A 22,280-nucleotide genomic window follows, 5' to 3' on the forward strand; every position below is an offset into this window, starting at 1 on the left:
ACTCTGAGTTGCTGCAGTGTTGAGAGAAATCTGCCAAATCCTGATTTAATTTTGGTTCGTTTGCTAACAGGATTGGAGGAGATAGGAAATTGATCTTGGGGACGAGGAGTTTGGATGGATAATGTCTATGTGTGGTCACACCATTTTGGAAAGCACAAAACCTTTTATTATTAAAGCAAAAATATCAAACCAAATGTGGATTCTAAAGATTATGCATACAACAAACATATTTTTTGGTGTGTGGGTAACCCATAACTAATTTCAGGCCTAATCTCAGTGGCTCAGTAGTGCAGTATGGGCAAATGCATAAGCACTAGTATTTGCAGCCTTTGGGACCTGATTTGCGGCCGGGTTCTCTAGTGTAAAGCTCCCCCCGCCGCTGCCGACGCCACCGCTGCCTCCCAGTTACCGACGCCGTGTCACTAAAGGTGGAGTTGGGAGGAAATGTGGACAGCCAGCTCTCGGGCCCTTGCATGCAACTGCCTTAGTATTTCAGAGGTGCCGTCTAATCATTCTTGGGACATCGGTCTGCTCTCTCTTTTGAGGCAGTTTCCATAGAGGTGGGGTCTGCGTTAAGAGTGGATTGAAGGGTGAGTGATTTCCCTCTAACTGATGGGGGTGTTCATGGCCTGAGTCTGTGTGCAAAGCTTAGCCTGGGGCTGCTTTGGAACCTACTCTCTCTATTCCAGGCCTGGGTGCTTTGAGATATTCTTGAGCTGGAATAACACCCAGCACCTGCTCTTGTGACTGAAATGGAATAAGGTAATAATAGTGTACTTGCATGGGGGTTTATGCCTTTCTGAGTGTTTTATGTGTGTTATCTTGTTAGATTTCTGCACCGTCACTGAGCAATAACAGGGCATGTATTTTTGTTCTCATTTAACAGATGACAAACTTGGTCCCTTAGTGTTAAATGTGGGTGACACACAGGCAGAATTTGATCTGGAACCACACTGATCGGGCATCTTCCCATCCTTCCTCCAATCAGCTCACCCTTTGGCTTCTCAAAGGCCCACGGAATTTATGGTGGTTCATCATTATTTGTCTTTAAGATACAGGTTCTCGGTTTGCTACTGGGACCCACAGTGACCTTGATTTGTCTCTTGTGAACTCTCTATGATGCTGGCAAAAGAGAGGAAATGGTCACGTATTGGTCAGATGAATGTTGCAGGAGAGAATAATTGCATTACGTGAAATGCCTGCGGGAACTGTGGTGGGGCCGGAAGCATGATTGGAGCAGCTGGGCCACCTTTCCTGGCTGTCCCATGTCTTCTCTTTGCCCTGACAGTGGACTCAGCAGACAGAACGGGCAGCAGACACGCACCCAGCCTGACAGGAGCCCTGGGGCCGGGGCACCCACCAATTGGCAGAGTCTTCTTGGTTGCTTTTCAATTCGGAAATCAGAGAAATGATTTGTAGAGAGTTTTCCCCTTCTTTATTCATTTAGCTTGAAGTCAATTTTGTTAGTAAGGTGTTTTTTTTTTTTTTTGAGACAGAGTCTCGCTCTGTTCCCCAGGCTGGAGTGCAGTGGTGCAATCTCGGCTCGCCACGATTTCTGACTCCCTGGTTCAAGTGGTTCTCTTGCCTCAGCCTCCCTAGTAGCTGAGATTACAGGCACCTGCCACCACATCCAGCTAATATTTGTATTTTTAGTAGAGACGGGTTTCACCATGTTGGCCAGGATGGTCTCAATCTCCTGACTTTGTGATCCACCCACCTTGGCCTCCCAAAGTGCTGGGATTATAGGTGTGAGCCACTGTGCCCAGCCATTAGTAAGGTTTTAAACTTGTCCTCAGAATTAGAAGAAATCCCAGAGACTGGAGACCCAGCAGTGCTGTGTGTGGGTTAGGCCCTGCTGAAGATCCTTTGGTAAGTCCGGTGGGCGTGCTCCATAGGAGGGGGAGGTGAGAGGGGAGCTGGCTTGGGAGAGGCTGGCTTTGCCTCCACAGAAGAGCCCCACCCTCTCGTGCTGGCCTTTACTGTTGTCCTTCAGAGGGGAGGAAGGTTTGCTCAGCTTCTCACCGACTAAAAGGGCACTGTGAGCTTGGACAGGAGTGCAATTTATGGAAAAAAAAAACCCTTTGATTTTTCTTGAAATAAAACTGATCTTCAGAAAGTGCTTGATGAGAAGGAAGGAGAAAACCACACTCGTCTGGCACACAGAGGACTCTGGAGTCCTAGCAGCCTGCCCCCGGCTCCCCAGACCTCCAGGCACCTGAAGCCTCCTCCGGCCCTGTCCGTGTCTGGCCTGGCCGTGCAGAAGGCAGGTCAGCCAAAGTGAGGTTCCAGTTTTTTTGGTGAAGGGATTAAATATAGAACAAGATTAGTGGATGCATTTAAATAGCAGTTGCCCCAGGCCACGGTTGAAATGAGCACTTGGCAAGACCGATGAGCACTGAGGCTTTACAAGTCTTCTGGGCCCCTGCAGCAGAGACCATGAGGGGAGGGCAATGCTTCCTGGCACCCTGCAGGTCCTAACGGCCCCTCCCTGCAGCAGCAATGTCTCCAGCTGCCTGGGAAGCCTCCTGTGGACCAAGCAGACCACCCCCTGGTCTTCTCTGCTCACCCACCAAGATACATTCCCGCCTGCTCCTTAAAATTCCATGTGATCTGGCCAGGTGCAGTGGCTCACGCCTGTAATTCCAACACTTTGGGAGGCCAAGGCAGGGCCGATCACTTGAGGTCAGGAGTTCGAGACCAGCCCGGCCAACATAGTGAAACCCCGTCTCCACTAAAATATAAAAATACAAAATTAGTCGGGCGTGGTGGTGCACTCCCGTAATCCCAGCTACTTCGGAGGTTGAGGCAGGAGAATGGCTTGAACCTGGGAGGCGGAGGTTGCAGTGAGCCGAGATCTCGCCACCGCACTCCAGCCTGGGTCACAAAGTGAGATCTCATCTTAAAAAAAAAAAAAAAATCCGTGTGATCTATAAAACCTCACGGAAACACACACCTAAGGTTACGTATTTCACTGTAACGTGAGCGGGAAGTTGTACTGAGCCTGTTCTCCACCTCAGTGAATGCTCTGACCCTTCTGGCCTCACCTCCCACTGTATACATTTGTTCCTTTTCAATGTTTTGAAGACTGGTCAAGTGCAGTAGTGAGAAGGGGGAAAGGGTACAGCAAGGAGCTAGATTGGTAACTGAGTATGAGCAGTCGGTCGGGATGACGCAACGCTACCTTCCCACCAGCACCCTGTGCTCCTGTTGTTGCTGAGTTGTGCTCCGCCGAGGGACACACCGCATCTTGCTTGTACCCACACTGGTTGTTCCCAGCATTTGGTTGCTGTGAGCATCCTTGCATGAACCTTTTCAGGAGCTGAGCTCTCAGAGGAGAGGGCAGAGCTGTGTTGAGCACCCACCGGGAGAAGTTCCCTCGAATCCAGGGTACTTGAGATTCTGGAAAGATGCAGAAATGTAAAAAATAAAAACAAGCAACAAGCAGTTTATCCCATCAGTCACTAGGAAAATGTATTGCTGTCTCTCTAACAGTCAAATCCTATTGGTCAGCCTTAGTTTTTCTGCAAAACAGAATAAATTTTATGTTGTTTTTCCCCAGTTGTTGAAATAAAATGCTATAACCGTATTTGCTTATAAATCATGTCCAAATGAGATTCTTTTATTTCTACTGTATGATTTTCCACCATGTCAGACCCTGTTGTGACGGCAGCCCGTTATGATGGCACTAGGACAAATCTCAGCTCTCAATTCTTTGCATTTTTTTTTTTTTTTTTTTGGCTGGGTTTTCTCTCTCACTTGCTGGGGCACGAACAGATGCTCTTTGGTGTTTTTAATGATTGAGGAGCGTCTTGCTGTTGTCATTCTCATTTGTTTTCAAGAAACAGAAACACTCTCGAGTGAGGGCTCAGCAGGGCTGGGAAAGTTCCTGACCACAGGGGAAGATGACTCAACAATTGGGATTTTGCTTCTTTCTTTAAAAAGAAACAAGCAAAAGAACTAGACCCACACTTTACACATCTTTTTGGGTCTGTTCATTGTGGACTAGTGTTGTTGTTGCTGTTACTGTTGTTGTTGAGAAGGGGAGACAGGGTCTCCCTTTGTCGCCCAGGCTGGAGCGCAGTGGTGCTATCTTAGCTCATTGCAACCTCCCCCTCCCGGGTTCAAACGATTCTGCCCCCTCAGCTTCCTGAGTAGCTGGGATTACAAGTGCCTGCCGCCACCCCCAGCTAATTTTTGTGTTTTAGTAGAGATAGGGTTTCACCACTTTGGCCAGGCTGGTCTCGAACTCCTGACCTCAAATGATCCACCCACCTTGGCCTACCTAAGTGCTGGGATTACAGGCGTGAGCCACCGTGCGCAGGCAAGGACAGTGTTTTCCTTTCCTCAGTCTGAAAGCCTGACACTGTTGATCCAACCGGAGTGGGCGTGGGTGTGCACGCTGTTGATCCACCCGGAGTGGGCGTGGGTGTGCATAGTGTTGATCCACCCTGAGTGGGTGTGGGTGTGCTCGCTGTTGATCCACCCAGAGTGTGCGTGGGTGTGCACAGTGTTGATCCACCCGGAGTGGGCGTGGGTGTGCACACTGTTGATCCACCCGGAGTGGGCGTGGGTGTGCACGCTGTTGATCCACCCGGAGTGGGCGTGGGTGTGCACAGTGTTGATCCACCCGGAGTGGGCGTGGGTGTGCACGCTGTTGATCCACCCGGAGTGGGCGTGGGTGTGCACGCTGTTGATCCACCCGGAGTGGGCGTGGGTGTGCACGCTGTTGATCCACCCGGAGTGGGCGTGGGTGTGCACAGTGTTGATCCACCCGATTTGGGGCGTGGGTGTGCTCGCTGTTGATCCACCCCGGAGTGGTGTGTGGGTGTGCACACTGTTGATCCACCCGGAGTGGGTGTGGGTGTGCACGCTGTTGATCCACCTGGAGTGGGCGTGGGTGTGCACAGTGTTGATCCACCCGGAGTGGGTGTGCGTGTGCACAGTGTTGATCCACCCGGAGTGGGCGTGGGTGTGCATAGTGTTGATCCATTTGGAGTGTGCGTGGGTGTGCACATTGTTGATGCACCCGGAGTGGGTGTGGGTGTGCACAGTGTTGATCCACCCTGAGTGGGTGTGGGTGTGCATAGTGTTGATCCATTTGGAGTGTGTGTGGGTGTGCACATTGTTGATCCACCCGGAGTGGGTGTGGGTGTGCACAGTGTTGATCCACCCTGAGTGTGGGTGTGCACGCTGTTGATCCACCCTGAGTGTGTGTGGGTGTGCACGCTGTTGATCCACCCGGAGTGGGCGTGGGTGTGCACAGTGTTGATCCACCCGGAGTGGGCGTGGGTGTGCACGCTGTTGATCCACCCAGAGTGGGCGTGGGTGTGCACACTGTTGATCCACCCGGAGTGGGCGTGGGTGTGCACGCTGTTGATCCACCCGGAGTGGGTGTGGGTGTGCATACTGTTAATCTATTGGGAGTGTGTGTGGGTGGTGGGTGTGCATACCTGTATGCACAATAGAGTCTTGATCTTTGTGGGACAAACATAGGGGACTGGGCATCAGTCACGAAGCTGGGGCTTGTCTTGCCCTGCCACCACCCTGCGCACCCCCCTCTCTTTGAGCCACAGCTCTGTGCGTGTTGGATTTCTTACATGCAAAACATGGGGGTCAGCCATGCCAGTGGTGAGTAACACCTGGAAACACCTGGCAGCTTTGAAAAATACTGATGCCCAGGCATCACATGTCACTAGTGAATCAGAATGTCGGCTGAGGGTGGCAAGGGGCGGAGCAGAACCCAGGCTTTGCCGTCCTTTCTTTTTCTCTTCAGCTTCCTGAGGTGACTGTAATATGCTGTCAGAGTTGAGGAGCTCTGGGCACGATGATCCCGATGAAACCCTCCCACCCTAAAACGCCAGCTGTGCTTTGTGTAACGAAGCCAAAGGTGTGGTGAGGGAATTCAGTCTCCTCATTATTACTTCTATGGTTTGTTAGCAAAAACATAATTAGCATGAAAGATATTTCTCTGTGGACATGCAAATCAATGCAAATGACTAATTTGCCATTTAAGAATTTGCAAATTGCAATGCAAAATTGTCTTAGGTAAATAACCCTAGTCTAATTGAGTGACAATATTCTGTTTTGTTATTAAGGCTATTAGCTGAAGACATAGGAAGACTGTAAAAATGCCACAGTTTTTGCTTATACATGCAGGGTGAGTTATAATTTACAAGAGATTTTATGCACATTGTTTCACGTGAGCCCCACAATTCCGGTTGCATCCTAGACTAGCTGCTGGTAAAGTAGCACAGGGGAAATGGGTGGTGGTGAAAGCAAGAATGTGAACACCTTGCCACAATGTAACAAATGCAACAGCAGCAGCAATAGAAACAGCAACAGGGACTGCCCAGGGGCTCCCAGGTCTTTGGCAGCAGAATTACCTAACTTTTGGCCAGCGACTTAAACACACGCCATGTAAAGGGATGAGATGAGAACGGAACAAAGAGCCCAGAAATAAGCCTGACCGTATATGGTCAACTAGGTGTGAAGAAGACTCCGGGAAAAGAGCCGTCTCTCCAATAAACGGTGTTGGGGAAACCGGACATCCACACTCAGAAGAATGAATGAGACCTTATGTTATACCGTTCTCAAAAATCTGCCCCAGATTGGTGAAAGACCCAAACACAAGATCTGAAACTGTAAAACTCCTGGAAGAAAACATACAGGAAGAGCTCCGTGACATAGGCGTTGGCGAGAAGCTTTGGACAAGACCCCAAAACACAGGCAACAAAAGCAAAATAAATGAATGGGGCTACATCAAACTGGAAAGCTGCTGTGCAGTAAAGGAACCATCGACAAAATGAAAAGGCAGCCTATAGGGTGGGAGAAAATGTGGAGAAACCATAGATCTATAAGGTGTTAATATCTAAAATATATAAGGAACTCACTCAACTCAATAGCAAAACGGACAAAAAAACAACAAAAAACAAACAAACAAAAAACCCCAAAGCTAAAAACCCCCAAGCCCTCCAATTTTAAAAAGGGCAAAGGACTTGAATAGAACATTTTCCCAGAGAAGACATGCAGATGGCTGACAGGTATGAGAAAGGCGCGGAACATCACGCATCATTGGAAATGCACATCAGAGCCTCAGTGAATTATCAGCTCACACCTGTGAGAATGGCTTTTGTCAAAAAGACAGAAGATAACGTGTGTTGTCAAGTGTGTAGAGAAAAGGGACACGTGGATGCTTTGTTTGTTTGTTTTGAGACAGAGTCTCACTCTGTCGTATAGTGGCATGATCTCGGCTCATTGCAACCTCTGCTTCCTGGGTTCAAGTGATTCTCCTGCCTCAGCCTCCCGAGTAGCTGGGATTACAGATATGCGCCGCCATGCCCGGCTAATTTTTGTATTTTTAATAGAGACAGGGCTTCACAGTGTTGGCCAGGCTGGTCTTGAACTCCTGACTCAAGTGATCCCCCTGCCTCAGCCTCCCAAAGTGCTGGGATTACAGGCGTGAGCCACCACACCTGGCCAACTTGCACGCCGTTTATGGGAACAGTGTGTAGGTTCCTCAAGAAATTAAAAACAGTGCTACCATCAATGCCTCTTTTGGTTATAGATCCAGAAGAAATTAAATTGGCAGAAGAGGTGCCTGCACCCCATGCTCATTGCAACACTATTCACCAGGACATGGAGGCAGTAGAGATATTTCTGATGCATGAATGGATAGAGCAGTTGTGGTATACATACACGATACTATTCAGCTTTAAAAAAGGAGATCCTGTCATTTTCAAAACATGGATGAACCTGGAGGACATGATGTTGTGAATATGTGAAGTGGAGGCCAGGCACAGAAAGGCAGACACTGCACGATCTCGCTCATATGTAGAATCTTAAAATAAAAAAAAAGTTGACTGCATAGAAACAGAGAGTGGAAAGGTGGTTATGGTTTAGGGGTGGGGGTGGCGAGGAATGGGACGACTTGGGTGAGAGCATAGGAAGCTGCAATTGTGTGGGAGGAGTGAGCCCAGAGCCCTAATGCACAGCATGAGGACTGTAGTTAACAATATTGGATTGTTTACTGGTAATTTGCCCAGAGGGTGCCTCTAGGAGAGGGTGGAGGGAGAGGTGTTAACTCACTTGACCACAGTGGCCACCTCAGTGTGCATATACATATCCAACGTCATGTTGCACCCCTCAAATGTACATCCAAAAATTTCACAAAATGATGAGTTGGATTTTGTTATCTGCTTTAAGGATGTCCATTTTATTACTGCATGGATGTATCAGGTAACAGGAAGTGGGGTGTGTGAGGCGTGAGGCGGGGATCTGGGTTCAAGGCCTGAAAGTATTTAAAGCAGCTCAGCGCATGTGACTGCGGGTCCCCAGGCAAAGTAGCTCAGCCCATGTGGCTGCACCCATAACTGCTGGCTTTCTGGGTTCTAGGCTTACGTGATCAGAGACCAGGTTTGTTTTTGCCCGGCCCAAGTCCAGCACACATGTGGCGGGTAGCTGGCTCTTCCCAAGCATCCACTGGAGGCCCCTGGATCATTGCATTCAGGGCAGTGTCTTGGGAAGGATATAAACTGTGCAGTGGTTAAACAGCTGGTACCTTGGACTGTGAGAGCTGAGCCTTCCAGTGCTTCCAAGTACTGACTCTTTCTAAGCCTCAGTTTGCTTGTCTCTAAATTAAGCTTAGCAATAATACCTTCTTTGTAGTAAGATTTAATGTGATACTGCAAATAAAATATTTAGTACAGTATCTACTAAAGATTAGATAGCATAGATTAGATGCTCAGGAATGTTAGTGAAAACAGTTATCATAATGAAAAAGGCCCTCATGAGCTTCTGTCTACTGCAGGGATAAAGTGGTAAATAAATGATGTGTACAGGAGATGCAGTAAGCGAGTAAGGGGTGTCATATGAATGAAGAACCAAGAAAGCATTTTAAGAATTCAAAAGGGTCACAGGGTGGGAAAAAAGAGACATCCAGTGGGAGAATTGAGACAGTCTCTGGGGGAGGAATCATGATGGATCTTGATAGGACTGGATTTGAAGGCCGGAGAGACACCAGAGTGTCACTTTGCACAAACTCTACAAGATGGGCACTCTTAGTGTCTCCACATACAAGCCCAGGAGAGGAGGCCCAGGGTGGTTTAGGAAATGTCCACAGCCACACAGCTGATTGATGCGGGAATCTGGACTTGTATCTCAGCAGCTTAGCTCCAGTCTGTGATCGGAACACCATAGCCTCTGTAACTAGCTGTGTTATCCTAAGAAAATTACTTAGCCTTTCTGAACTTCAACTCCCTTATCTCTAAAATGGGGATAATATGTTGATCTGAAGGTCAATGTTAATGAGCATAAGGGTGTAGCACAGAATCTGGCACCAGTGATACTTACTCAATGGCATGGCGATGATAGCAATGGTAAGGATGATGACGGTGATGATGAAGCGATTGTTTACTAAATGGCATGGTAATGATGGCAATGGTAAGGATGATGACAGTGGTGATGAAATGATTATTTACTAAATGGTGTGGCAATGATGGTGATGATGAAGGTGATGATGAAGTGATGATGACAATGTTGGTGATGATAGTGATGAAGGTGATGATGACAATGATGGTGGTGATGGTGATGATGATGACAATAGTGATGACGATGGTGATGAAGGTGATGACAGCAATGGTGGTGATGGTGGTGATGATGACAGTGATTATGGTGTGATTATGATGGTGATGAAAGCGATAATGAAGGTGATGATAATGGTGACGATGATGGTGAGGATGGTGATGATGATGATACGGTGATGACAGTGATGATGATGATGGTCTTGATAATCAGAATGATGGTGATGACAATGATGACAGTGATGACTGATGATATGGTGATGACAATGATGGTGGTGATGATGGTGGTGAAAATGATAGCATCATGGTGATGACAACGATGGTGATGGTGATGATGGTGAAGGTGATCATGAAGTGATAATGGCAATGGTGGTGGTGATGGTGATGATGACAGTGGTTATGGTGTGATTATGATGGTGATGAAAGCAATAATGAAAGTGATGATGGTGATGATGATGGTGAGGATAGTGATGACAACGATGGTGATGATGATGGTGGTGATAATGACAACATGATGGAGATGACAATGATGGTGATGGTGATGATGACAACAGTGATGGTCGTGATGGTAATGATAATGATGATGAGATGGTGATGTGGTGATAGTAATGATGATGGTGACAATAGTGATGATTTGGGGTGGGAGAGAGAAATGAGAAAAGATGGAGTTAGGAGATGATGGGCTTATCTGCCCTTTTGGCCCTCCAGTTCTATACTTGCATATTGAGGGGCTTGGTCTAGCTAGTGTTGCCCAAATGACTAGAACCATGTAAGAAGTGTATAAAAGTACACAGATCCAGATCCTATACCAGGCTGACCAAGTCGGCATCGCCCATCTGGGGCTTTGGGGTTTGTGGTTTTAGTGCAGTTGACTGTAGCGTGCAGCCAGGCTGGGAAACATGAAACTAATGATCTTTAAGACTCAAGCTCCAATAGCTTGTGGTTCTGAGTTCAAATCACTGCTAAAATGAGCACAAGGGAATAGAACCAGTTATTTGTGCTGAATAAAATAAATGTTTCCCCCAAGTTGTTGCCCTGCTATTTTAAATAACTTATATTATTGATTTTCTTTAATAAAACTGAGCTGTGTGTGGATTTGCCTGAAGGGGTCTGTGTGCCAGCCTTCAGCTCATCCTCCGTTTTCCTGGATCCCCACATAATCGGAGGCAGCTCAGCTTGTCGTTTTGCAGCCTGTGAGCTGGACATCCTTCCTGTGTTTGAAAATGAACCTGTCATCAGTACAAGTTTTACGTGAGAAACACAGGGCCCGAGGCAGCTATATGTCACGTCTCAGGGTGGAAGTAGGGGAGAGGAATTCATCGAGGAGCCACTCCTTTTCGTCTTAGTTTTAAGGCAGTAAATGACGTGTTATCCTCAGGAAAGCCAACAGGCAGGTGTTCCCTCTTTCTCCACCACCATTTTCACAGCCGAGACAGGACCAGGCACCCCTTAATTTTCACTTATCGTCTCTAGGACTCCGCGTGTTTTCTGTCAAGTGCATGTGCGGTATCACATCGTGTGAGAGCAGGAGGGTGACACAGGCCAGGGGTGTGGTATAGACGATGCCAACACACCGGACAAATGCCAGATAGTAGAAGCCACAGGGGCCTCCGGGGCATGGCGTCTGAGGGTCTTTATGGGCCTGCTGGGAGGGAGGTGGTGAGGAGCATCAGCTGCTGTATGAGGATCTGCACTGCCTTTCGGAAGTGACATCCTGGGATAAACAAGCTCACCCAAACTCCTCCAGAAAGAGCCCAACAATTTATTTTTATTTGGAGATCCAGGGCGAGTGTTGGGATCAAAGCCTGGGGCAAGGTGGTCCCAGAGAGGGGACCTGGTGTGTGGACCTAGAAAGCAGCACAGGGCATGGGTGGGCCACGCGGGAGGAAGCACGGAAGGTCCGAAAGCATGGAAGGAGAAGTACGAACTAAAGCACTCACGCTGTTCTGTCCAAGGAGGGGAGGTGTTCACTCAAGCACCGAGTCCTACAGCAAGGCAGGGATTCTCTGCCATGAGGTGAGTATGCATCATTTCTTTGGAAGTCACAAAGATGCCAGTATCTTTAGACTCAGTAACTTAGACTGCAGGAACCCACCCTAAAGACGTGTTTTTAAAATGTGGGTGAAAAGTAATTGAAAGCATGTTTGTTACAGCTTTATTTATAATGTTGAAAAACTTTAAAACAACCCTTATGATCAAGCGTAGCAGGGAACAGTCCAGTCAGCCTCTACAGCGGGTGGCCAAGAGCCATTTCCGTGGTTCGGGGAGATGCTCGCGTGCAGTACCCAGTGGGAACGGCAGGAGACAGCCCCGAGGCTGCAGAATGAATTCGAGTGCTTTGGAAAAAGGACGTAATTACACTTCGGAAAACACCGGAAGAAAATGCACTTAGCATGACTTTTTTTTCACCATTTTCTGTGTGCTTCAGTTTTTATGCTGCAGGATTTTATTGCTCATAGAACCAAGAAAAAAAATGACCAAAGACTGGGAATTTGGAAATTTGAGGTTTCTTCTTGACCAGGTCACTTCTGAGCTTAAGTGAAGCCACGTGACCTTCGGGCAGAATCCTCGTTAGTAGAAGGGAAGAGCTGGTATTTCTTGAAGTGTGTCTTGGGTTTGAGGAGGTTGTAGTTTGTGAGATGATGGTCTGCATCTCTAGAAGGAGATTTTTCCTAACCAACTTTCTGTGGACCAGCTGACTTTTCAGCTAGCTGCCAGCGTGCACACGTTTCTCTCTGTTATGTCTTCTATTTTGAGGTACTCTGTGCTTTACTGGAACTACTATCTGCTCTTGTATATTTCTAGGCAGGCTTTGCCAGCTGAAGGTGGGTGGAACATTCTTGCATCAACATCAGAATAAGCTCTATTATCAAGAACGATGGTTGGGGAAGGGAGCTGGGGCCGTGGCTTGACTTTCCCATGGGACCGTGCAGGACAGAGCAGATGAATTATCAGCAGATGGCACTGCTTATGCTTGGTGACCGTGAGCTTTCGTTTCCGGACAGCTGGATGACCTGCTGTGCTCACGGCACACAGCCCCTGGAGCAGGAACTTGTAGATAGGGTCCCATCCTGGAGCCTGTGGATGTTGCCACACTCCTGGGGTCTCGGTTGCCTCCTGGTGGTTCCATGATGGAGAAACGGCAGGGCCCAGCACCATGATGTGGGCAGCCACAGCGGTTGGACAGGGGCCACCGGACAGCTTGGATTTCATTTAGTGAGATCCTGTGACCCACAGGCTGTGGCCTTTCTCCCAGTCATTTGTGTGTGGCCCTCAGGGTAGTGGGAGAAAGAGAAGCTAAGACATTTAGACTGAGGCGTGGGCGGGTTTGCGGCTCAGTAGAGAGTAATAGGCAGGGGCAGTGCAGAGCCGAAGCCCTTTCGGGGTCCCTGGAGCCCGTGGGTCCCAGGCGGCGGGGGTCTGGGTTCTGGAGCCCGTGGGTCCCAGGCGGCGGGGGTCTGCGTTCTGGAGCCCGTGGGTCCCAGGCGGCGGGGGTCTGGGTTCTGGAGCCCGTGGGTCCCAGGCGGCGGGGGTCTGGGTTCTGGAGCCCGTGGGTCCCAGGCGGCGGGGGTCTGGGTTCTGGAGCCCGTGGGTCCCAGGCGGCGGGGGTCTGGGTTCTGGAGCCTGTGGGTCCCAGGCGGCGGGGGTCTGGGTTCTGGAGCCCGTGGGTCCCAGGCGGTGGGGGTCTGGATTCTCGTCTGGGTGCTGTGGTGCAGACGCATGTGTGCTTGTACAACTTTGTGCACTTGGGGCAACAGCCTCAAGCCTTGGTGTCTTCCTCTGGACAGTGGAGACATCCTCACGCATGGTTCCCAAGTCCTCGTGGCCCCGTGTGTGCGGCAAGACTAGCCCAGGGCAGCCACACCAAGGCCCTGGTGTCACCCTGTGATGGCTGCAGGCCCCTGTCCTCTCTCTCATGTGCCCCCACAGATGTTGCTGTCTCCTGCTGTCCTGTCTTACCCACGTGTGTCCTTTGCCAACGCTCCCTGCAGTTTCCCCCGTCTTGCCTGCGTTGTGTGGAGGGCACACCTCTGAACATCACGCAGTCCTCAGGGGGCCCCGGAATCAAAGGTGTGTCCACGGTTAGTGTGCTGAGGTCTCACTCTGTGCTGTGCCGTGTGGCGGGCGCACCTCTGAACATCACGCAGCCCTCAGGGTGGCCCTGGGATACGGGTGTGTCCACGGTTCGTGTGTGAAGGCTTCACATTGTGCTGGTCACTGGGACTGAGGCAGAGTCTCTGCTCTTAGGCAGTGTGGAGCCCGCCCAGCCTGGTGTTATGGGGGTGCCAGCTTCACAGTAGGATCTGGATTTGAATCCCCAATCTACCCAGTAAATAACTGTGCAAGCCTCAGCTCTCTGAGGTGTGCCGTGGGGGCGATCATGGTTCTGGCTTTGCAGGGCTGTCGGGAGACCGCATGAGAGGGTGATCCTGGTGTCAGGGCTGTCGGGAGACCGCGTGAGAGGGTGATCCTGGTGTCGGGGCTGTCGGGAGACCGCGTGAGAGGGTGATCCTGGTGTCAGGGCTGTCGGGAGACCGTGTGAGAGGGTGATCCTGGTGTCAGGGCTGTCGGGACACCGCGTGAGAGGGTGATCCTGGTGTCAGGGCTGTCGGGACACCGCGTGAGAGGGTGATCCTGGTGTCAGGGCTGTCGGGACACCGTGTGAGAGGGTGATCCTGGTGTCAGGGCTGTCGGGACACCGCGTGAGAGGGTGATCCTGGTGTCAGGGCTGTCGGGAGACCGCGTGAGAGGGTGATCCTGGTGTCGGGGCTGTCGGGACACCGCGTGAGAGGGTGATCCTGGTGTCAGGGCTGTCGGGACACCACGTGAGAGGGTGATCCTGGTGTCAGGGCTGTCGGGAGACCGCGTGAGAGGGTGATCCTGGTGTCAGGGCTGTCGGGACACCGCGTGAGAGGGTGATCCTGGTGTCAGGGCTGTCGGGAGACCGCGTGAGAGGGTGATCCTGGTGTCAGGGCTGTCGGGACACCGCGTGAGAGGGCGATCCTGGTGTCAGGGCTCCGGCAGTCAACCTTGTGGGACATCATGGGGTGGTTGGGGGGGACGTGGTTTTGCATTTTGCTGACTAGTAGAACTTTTAAAAGTCAGGGGAGCTTTAAAAGATCCCAGTGGTCAGGCCACACCTCTTGTCAAATCAGAATTCAGGGGATGAGGCCAGCGTCAATATTTCTAAGACATGGCAGCTTTTCCCCCAAGCGGCCGTGGTGAGCGTCGGGAGCTGGGGCCGAGCTTCTCAGCCTGTGTCAGCATCTCCTGGACGTCCTGATGGACTGCAGATCGCTCACCCAGCCCGGTTTCTGGTGCACTGGTCTGAGCATCGTCCTTTGAAAACCACCGGACGTCAGGGGAAGTAATGTTTGCTGCGGTGTCTGGGGCAGGAAAGGAGGAAGCAGAGCACAGGCCAAGCTCGGAGGACAGGGGGATTTTGCTGGAAGGGTATTTAGTAAGGTTTGCTTTATTTCATATTGAGGGATGCACAGTGGAACCCTGAGCATTGCAGAGCTGTGAAGTGCCCAGGAGACACCAAATTACCTTTCCCTTAAAGCTTTCACCTCAGTTTTCAACCACATCTTCACACTCCCAATTTCTTAAACTCCCAGGAGACCTGGAACACTTCCAAATAGATGAAAATTCAGTCAGAGGTGTGAAGTTTTGACCCTACTGAGAACATTCAGGGTGTGAATGATGAACTTGGAAGGAGTTTTGATTGTGGTTTTACTGTGATTCCTCACAGGCCAGGCTCGCCCTGGGGAGGGGAGGTTTGGTGCTAATGTCCCTTCACTCTGTGTTGACTGGGGCCGTGCGTCCGCCACGGTCCCACAGGCCGATACAGCACCTTTGCTTTCAGGGCGAGTGGTGTCTGCTTATCGAGGCCAGGGTGGACACCTGCCCGCTGGAAGTGTCCAGAGACATTGCGCCCGAGATGCTGAGGAGCCCCGGAAGGGACACGGTTTCTTCTCATCCAGGATTCTGGGAATGTTCTGTGGAGTTCGGAGGAATGCAGAGCATGGATACTGTGCAAGCAGATAAGGACGCTTCCAGGAAGTAAGCATCAGAAAAGGGGTCAGAAGACTCAGCCTGGATTCTTGGTGGCTCATCGGGTTCATAGCAAACCACACACACTGAATCCACCTGTGTGCATCATTGCCATGTAGACGTACGGACCCTGCTTGGATATTGGTTTGAACACATTAACTACAAGATGACTTTTTTCTAATTAATGGAATTTAGCACTGACCGGATATTAGAACATTATTAAAGAGCAGTTGCTGTTAAATAATTTTGCGGTGTGATACTGGGTTAGTGATGATATCTTTGAAAGCTCTCATGTGGGCTGAGCTGTGGTGATCCCGGTGCTGTGGGAGATGGAGAGGCAGAGGCTGCAGTGAGCCATGATTGTGTCACTGCACCCCAGCCTGGGAAACAGAGTAAGACCCTATCTCCCCTAAATAAAATAAAATGAAATAAGTCCTCATTTGCTAGAGATACATAGAAAATGGCATAGCAGATTTTCTCTAATTTACCCCACCCTCAAACCTGGAAAACAGGAGGAGTGGCAGGGTAGACGGATGGAATGAAACATGAGCCACTGCAGAGCAATGGGTGGCCGTGGCCAATGGCGTCTGTGCTGTTATCTTCTCTGCAGAGCGACGGGGGGCCATGGCCAATGGCATCCATGCCGTTATCTTCTCTGCAGAGTGATGGGGGGCCATGGCCAATGGTGTCTGTGCTGTTATCTTCTCTGCTTTCGTGTATGTTTGAACATGTCTATAATAAAAACGTAAGTGAAAAGCTTCCTGTGCTGTTTCCAGGAGGTGTGGTGTTTTTGTTCATTTGTTTTTAGAATTGGGGCGGGAAGTAGTGGGATTGGGGGTCCATGGGGGGGCCATTTCTTGGGTTTTCCTGAAGTGGGTTCTGTGCTCGGCATCGTGAAGCAAGTGGGGCATGCGTTTGCTCCCTGCCTGTGGGCTGTGTGGAGGCAGCCTGACCAACACATTTCGAGGGGCACACTTGCCTCCGGGGGGTCGCTGAGGCTGTGTATGTCTGTTCCATGCAGCAGCTGTCATCTCTGTTTTTGAACACATTGACGGTGTGCAGTCTCTTGGGGGGGACGTTCGAGGTCAAGAGTGGCCAGAAGAGGCTCCCTTGTCATTGCAATGATCCACACTCCACTCTGCTGTCATGGAACCTGCCCCCAAGCCTGCACCCTCTTTGTCTCTTCTTCATCTGTGGCAACCATCCCCAATCCTGACATCGGTGATCGTGTGCGTTGTGTCTTGTCTGTCCTCGGTAGCAACCATCCCCAATCCTGACATCGGTGATCGTGTGCGTTGTGTCTTGTCTGTCCTCCATAGTCGTCTGCAATCCTGACATCGGTGATTGTGTGCATTGTGTCTTGTCTGTCCTCAGTAGCAACCGTCCCCAGTCCTGACATCGGTGATCATGTGCATTGTGTCTTGTCTGTCCTCAGTGGAACCGTCCCCAGTCCTGACATCGGTGATCGTGGCGTTGTGTCTTGTCTGTCCTCGGCAACCATCCCCAATCCTGACATCGGTGATCGTGTGCGTGTGTCTTGTCTGTCCTCGGTAGCAACCATCCCCAATCCTGACATCGGTGATCGTGTGCGTTGTGTCTTGTCTGTCCTCGGTAGCAACCATCCCCAATCCTGACATCGGTGATCGTGTGCGTTGTGTCTTGTCTGTCCTCGGTAGCAATCGTCCCCAATCCTGACATCGCTGACTGTGTGCGTTGTGTCTTGTCTGTCCTCCACACTGCAATCCTGACATCGGTGATTGTGTGCATTGTGTCTTGTCTGTCCTCAGTAGCAACCGTCCCCAGTCCTGACATCGTGATCATGTGCATTGTGTCTTGTCTGTCCTCATAGCAACTGTCCCCAGTCCTGACAACGGTGATCGTATGCGTTGTGTCTTGTCTGTCCTCAGTAGCAACCGTCCCCAGTCCTGACCGGTGATCATGTGCATTGTGTCTTGTCTGTCCTCAGTAGCAACCGTCCCCAGTCCTGACATCGGTGATCATGTGCATTGTGTCTTGTCTGTCCTCAGTAGCAACCGTCCCCAGTCCTGACATCGGTGATCGTGTGCGTTGTGTCTTGTCTGTCCTCGGTAACAACCGTCCCCACTCCTGACATCGGTGATTGTGTGCTGTGTCTTGTCTGTGGTAACAACTGTCCCCAAGCCTGACATCGGTGATCGTGTGCTCTTCTTCTGTCCTCAGTAGCAACCGTCCCCAGTCCTGACATCGGTGATCGTGTGCGTTGTGTCTTGTCTGTCCTCAGTAGCAACCATCCCCAATCCTGACATCGGTGATCGTGTGCGTTGTGTCTTGTCTGTCCTCGGTAGCAATCGTCCCCAATCCTGACATCGCTGACTGTGTGCGTTGTGTCTTGTCTGTCCTCCATAGTCGTCTGCAATCCTGACATCGGTGATTGTGTGCATTGTGTCTTGTCTGTCCTCAGTAGCAACCGTCCCCAGTCCTGACATCGGTGATCATGTGCATTGTGTCTTGTCTGTCCTCAGTAGCAACCGTCCCCAGTCCTGACAACGGTGATCGTATGCGTTGTGTCTTGTCTGTCCTCAGTAGCAACCGTCCCCAGTCCTGACATCGGTGATTGTGTGCGTTGTGTCTTGTCTGTCCTCAGTAGCAACCGTCCCAGTCCTGACATCGGTGATCATGTGCATTGTGTCTTGTCTGTCCTCAGACATCCCCAGTGACAACGGTGATGTATGCGTTGTGTCTTGTCTGTCCTCAGTAGCAACCGTCCCCAGTCCTGACATCGGTGATCATGTGCATTGTGTCTTGTCTGTCCTCAGTAGCAACCGTCCCCAGTCCTGACATCGGTGATCGTGTGCGTTGTGTCTTGTCTGTCCTCGGTAACAACCGTCCCCACTCCTGACATCGGTGATTGTGTGCGTTGTGTCTTGTCTGTCCTCGGTAACAACTGTCCCCAATCCTGACATCGGTGATTGTGTGCGCTGTGTCTTGTCTGTCCTCCATAGCAACTGTCCCCACTCCTGACATCGGTGATTGTGTGCGTTGTGTCTTGTCTGTCCTCGGTAGCAACCGTCCCCAATCCTGACATCGGTGATCGTGTGCGTTGTGTCTTGTCTGTCCTCGGTAGCAACCATCCCCAATCCTGACATCAGTGATCGTGTGCGTTGTGTCTTGTCTGTCCTCCATAGTCGTCTGCAATCCTGACATCGGTGATCGTGTGCGTTGTGTCTTGTCTGTCCTCGGTAGCAACCATCCCCAATCCTGACATCAGTGATCGTGTGCGTTGTGTCTTGTCTGTCCTCGGTAGCAACCATCCCCAATCCTGACATCGGTGATCGTGTGCGTTGTGTCTTGTCTGTCCTCGGTAGCAATTGTCCCCAATCCTGACATCGCTGACTGTGTGCGTTGTGTCTTGTCTGTCCTCCATAGTCGTCTGCAATCCTGACATCGGTGATTGTGTGCATTGTGTCTTGTCTGTCCTCAGTAGCAACCGTCCCCCGTCCTGACATCGGTGATCGTGTGCATTGTGTCTTGTCTGTCCTCGGTAGCAACCGTCCCCAGTCCTGACATCGGTGATCGTGTGCGTTGTGTCTTGTCTGTCCTCGGTAACAACCGTCCCCAATCCTGACATCGGTGATCGTGTGCGTTGTGTCTTGTCTGTCCTCGGTAACAACCGTCCCCAATCCTGACATCGGTGATTGTGTGCGCTGTGTCTTGTCTGTCCTCCATAGCAACTGTCCCCACTCCTGACATCGGTGATTGTGTGCGTTGTGTCTTGTCTGTCCTCGGTAACAACCGTCCCCACTCCTGACATCGGTGATCGTGTGCGTTGTGTCTTGTCTGTCCTCGGTAACAACTGTCCCCACTCCTGACATCGGTGATTGTGTGCGTTGTGTCTTGTCTGTCCTCGGTAACAACCGTCCCCAATCCTGACATCGGTGATCGTGTGCGTTGTGTCTTGTCTGTCCTCGGTAACAACCGTCCCCAGTCCTGACATCGGTGATCATGTGCGTTGTGTCTTGTCTGTCCTCAGTAACAACCGTCCCCATTCCTGACATCGGTGATTGTGTGCATTGTGTCTTGTCTGTCCCCTGGCTAGAATGTGAGTTTAATGGGAGGAGCCTTGTCTGCTTTGCTGAGTTTCTAAGTGTCTCCATCGGTTCCCTGCACCTGGTTGGTGCACAACAGAGGTCAGTTCAGTGCTTAGTACTTAAGAGACATGAGGCTTTCCATTTTCCTCAATTAATTAGTATGGAAGTAATGCATAGCTATGGTTCATTTAAAAGCTGAGTAATATAGGGCTTAAAATAAGAAGTAACAGATCCTGCGCCTCCTTCCCGAGCTCACCCCCCACACCCAGGGCAACGGCAGCCTCTCCCGCCTTGAGGTCCTGCAGCAGCTGCCACTTTTCGTACGGTTCCCATCTCATCAGGAGCTGACTCAGTCCTTCTCTGTACAGTGGCCTCTCCTGCGTTGAGGTCCCGCCGTGGCTGCCACTTCTCCATTGGCTTCCATCCCGTCTCATCGGGAACGGACTGAGTCCTCCTCTGTGTAGCCCCCGTGATGCTCCCTGCACTGCAGGGCGAGGCCTCTCCTCTTTCAATTCCCTGCGTCCAGGCTGTGTTAGCCCACGTTTTGTTTTCACACTGTCAAGTTAAAAGCATCATGCCCAGCCCTGCAGCTGCAGTGACGGGCGGGTCCTCGGGGGTGCTCCCCGTGTCACAGCTGTGCCAGCGTCGATTGCAGATGAGCCGAGTGGGTCCCTCAGTGCCCCTGAGCCACTGGGCAACAGAGTAAGACCGGGTCTTACTCTGGAGGAGAAGGTTCTTTGTGCAGTTCCAAGAGATGTTCCTGCTTCATCCTGCAGCAGCCGCCCCAGACGTGCCACGTCTAACTGTGGTGTGGGGACTTTCTCTTCTTGCACAGTTTCTCCTTGTGTTTCCCAAAGGTTCTGGTCACTTCCTTTCCTTCGTGTCTCCCTCCTCATCCCCTCCTGACCTCATTCACTCCACCTGTCTTATCGAGCCCCCCAGGCCCAGAGGTGTCCGCTGGAATCCTGGCTCTCCAGCCCAAGGTCACCCTGAGATGCCACAGTCTGTGAGTGGGAGGGGAAGTCTGTGGGGCGGCAGGAGGCTGCCTGGGACGAGGTTGCAGGGGCAGGTGTGTGGCGTGCTCAGAGCTCCTGGGTGAACCAGGGAGAAGGAGGAAGGCCTTGAGGAGCCTGGCGAAGGTGAACCCGGCAGGTCCATGGTCTCCACTGGGAGATGGGGAAGACCCATTGGGCAGGGGAGACGGTGCTTCTGGATGGGAAAGTTTAATTCTGTGAAGATATGAATTCTCTCTGAATGAACCTATACATGTAAGTGATCACAACACAATATTAACAAATTTTTTGAAATTAAGCAAGCTAGCTTTAAAGTCCAGTTTCAGACACAAATATGAGACTAAACAGAAGAGTTATGAAAAAGAGAAGTTGTGTGTGGGGAGTGGAGTCTTGCACACTCAGTGCTTTGCAGTGATGGGACATTTAAGCCGGAGTGGGGAACAGACGGGCAGATTGAGGGGAAAGAATAGAAAGCCTAGAAATAGACCCAAATGCGCATGGGTATTTGGTATATGATAATGGTGACATTTTAAATCAGTGGGGAAAAGATGTATTATTCAGTAATGATTTGGGGACAACTGGCCAGACATTCGGAAAACATATAGCTGGGTCCCTCCCAAACTCCTTACCCCAAAATAAAATCCAGATGGCGCAGAGACTTAAAAATATAATGGAATTTTACAAGTACTGGAAGAAAACGTGGGGGACTGTTTAATAATTTTGAGAGGGAATTAAGTTTTTTAAGGAAGAGAGCCCACTATTTAAGGAAATTAAAATTCACGTCACTTTAACTCACCAGCCCGACTCCTGGAAGTTACGTGATGAATGTTCAGCCTGGGTGTGAAGAACCAAATGCACAATGATCCTGTGAAACATCATAACAGGAAAAAACCGCAAGCATTCTAAACACCCTTGAGTTGTGGTTCATCTTCAAGGCAGAGTTAGGTAGATATGCTGACACAGAGGGACCCCGGACACTTTGAAAGAAAAAAGGAAGATTGGCCGGGCGCAGTGGCTCAAGCCTGTAATCCCAGCACTTTGGGAGGCCGAGACGGGTGGATCACGAGGTCAGGAGATCGAGACCATCCTGGCTAACACAGTGAAACCCTGTCTCTACTAAAAAAATACAAAAAACTAGCTGGGCGAGGTGGCGCCTGTAGTCCCAGCTACTCGGGAGGCTGAGGCAGGAGAATGGCGTGAACCCGGGAGGCAGAGCTTGCAGTGAGCTGAGATCTGGCCACTGCACTCCAGCCTGGGCCACAGAGTGAGACTCCGTCTCAAAAAAAAAAAAAAAAAAAAAAAAGGAAAAAGGAAGATGAGAACAGCTGGGATCCATATTAGAAGAAGATGAACCTGGACCGAATTTCTTTCAGAGACACCAACTCCTATGCTCATGGGTGTGAAAGGCAAGACTAAAGGTTTGCAGCTGAGAATATAATGTTTCATGACTTTAGGGTGGAGAGGAAGGTTTTGAGACAGAACACAAAGAGTGCTAATTGCAAAGGAAATTATTGATAATTTCAACCATATTAAAATCAAGAATAAGTCTTAGTAAAAAAGACGCTGTA

General features: G+C 50.4%; 2 protein-coding genes across 2 annotated transcripts in view; one reads left to right on the forward strand and one right to left on the reverse strand.

Annotated features, from left to right (window-relative positions):
* Positions 1-22,280, reverse strand: part of DYNC2I1 (dynein 2 intermediate chain 1) — an 850,736-nt gene that overhangs the window by 484,057 nt on the left and 344,399 nt on the right.
* Positions 1-22,280, forward strand: part of PTPRN2 (protein tyrosine phosphatase receptor type N2) — a 1,007,974-nt gene that overhangs the window by 114,809 nt on the left and 870,885 nt on the right. The window lies entirely within an intron of this gene.

This window comes from Macaca thibetana, chromosome 3 (assembly GCF_024542745.1).
Source record: "Macaca thibetana thibetana isolate TM-01 chromosome 3, ASM2454274v1, whole genome shotgun sequence".
Taxonomy (NCBI): Eukaryota; Metazoa; Chordata; class Mammalia; order Primates; family Cercopithecidae; genus Macaca; species Macaca thibetana.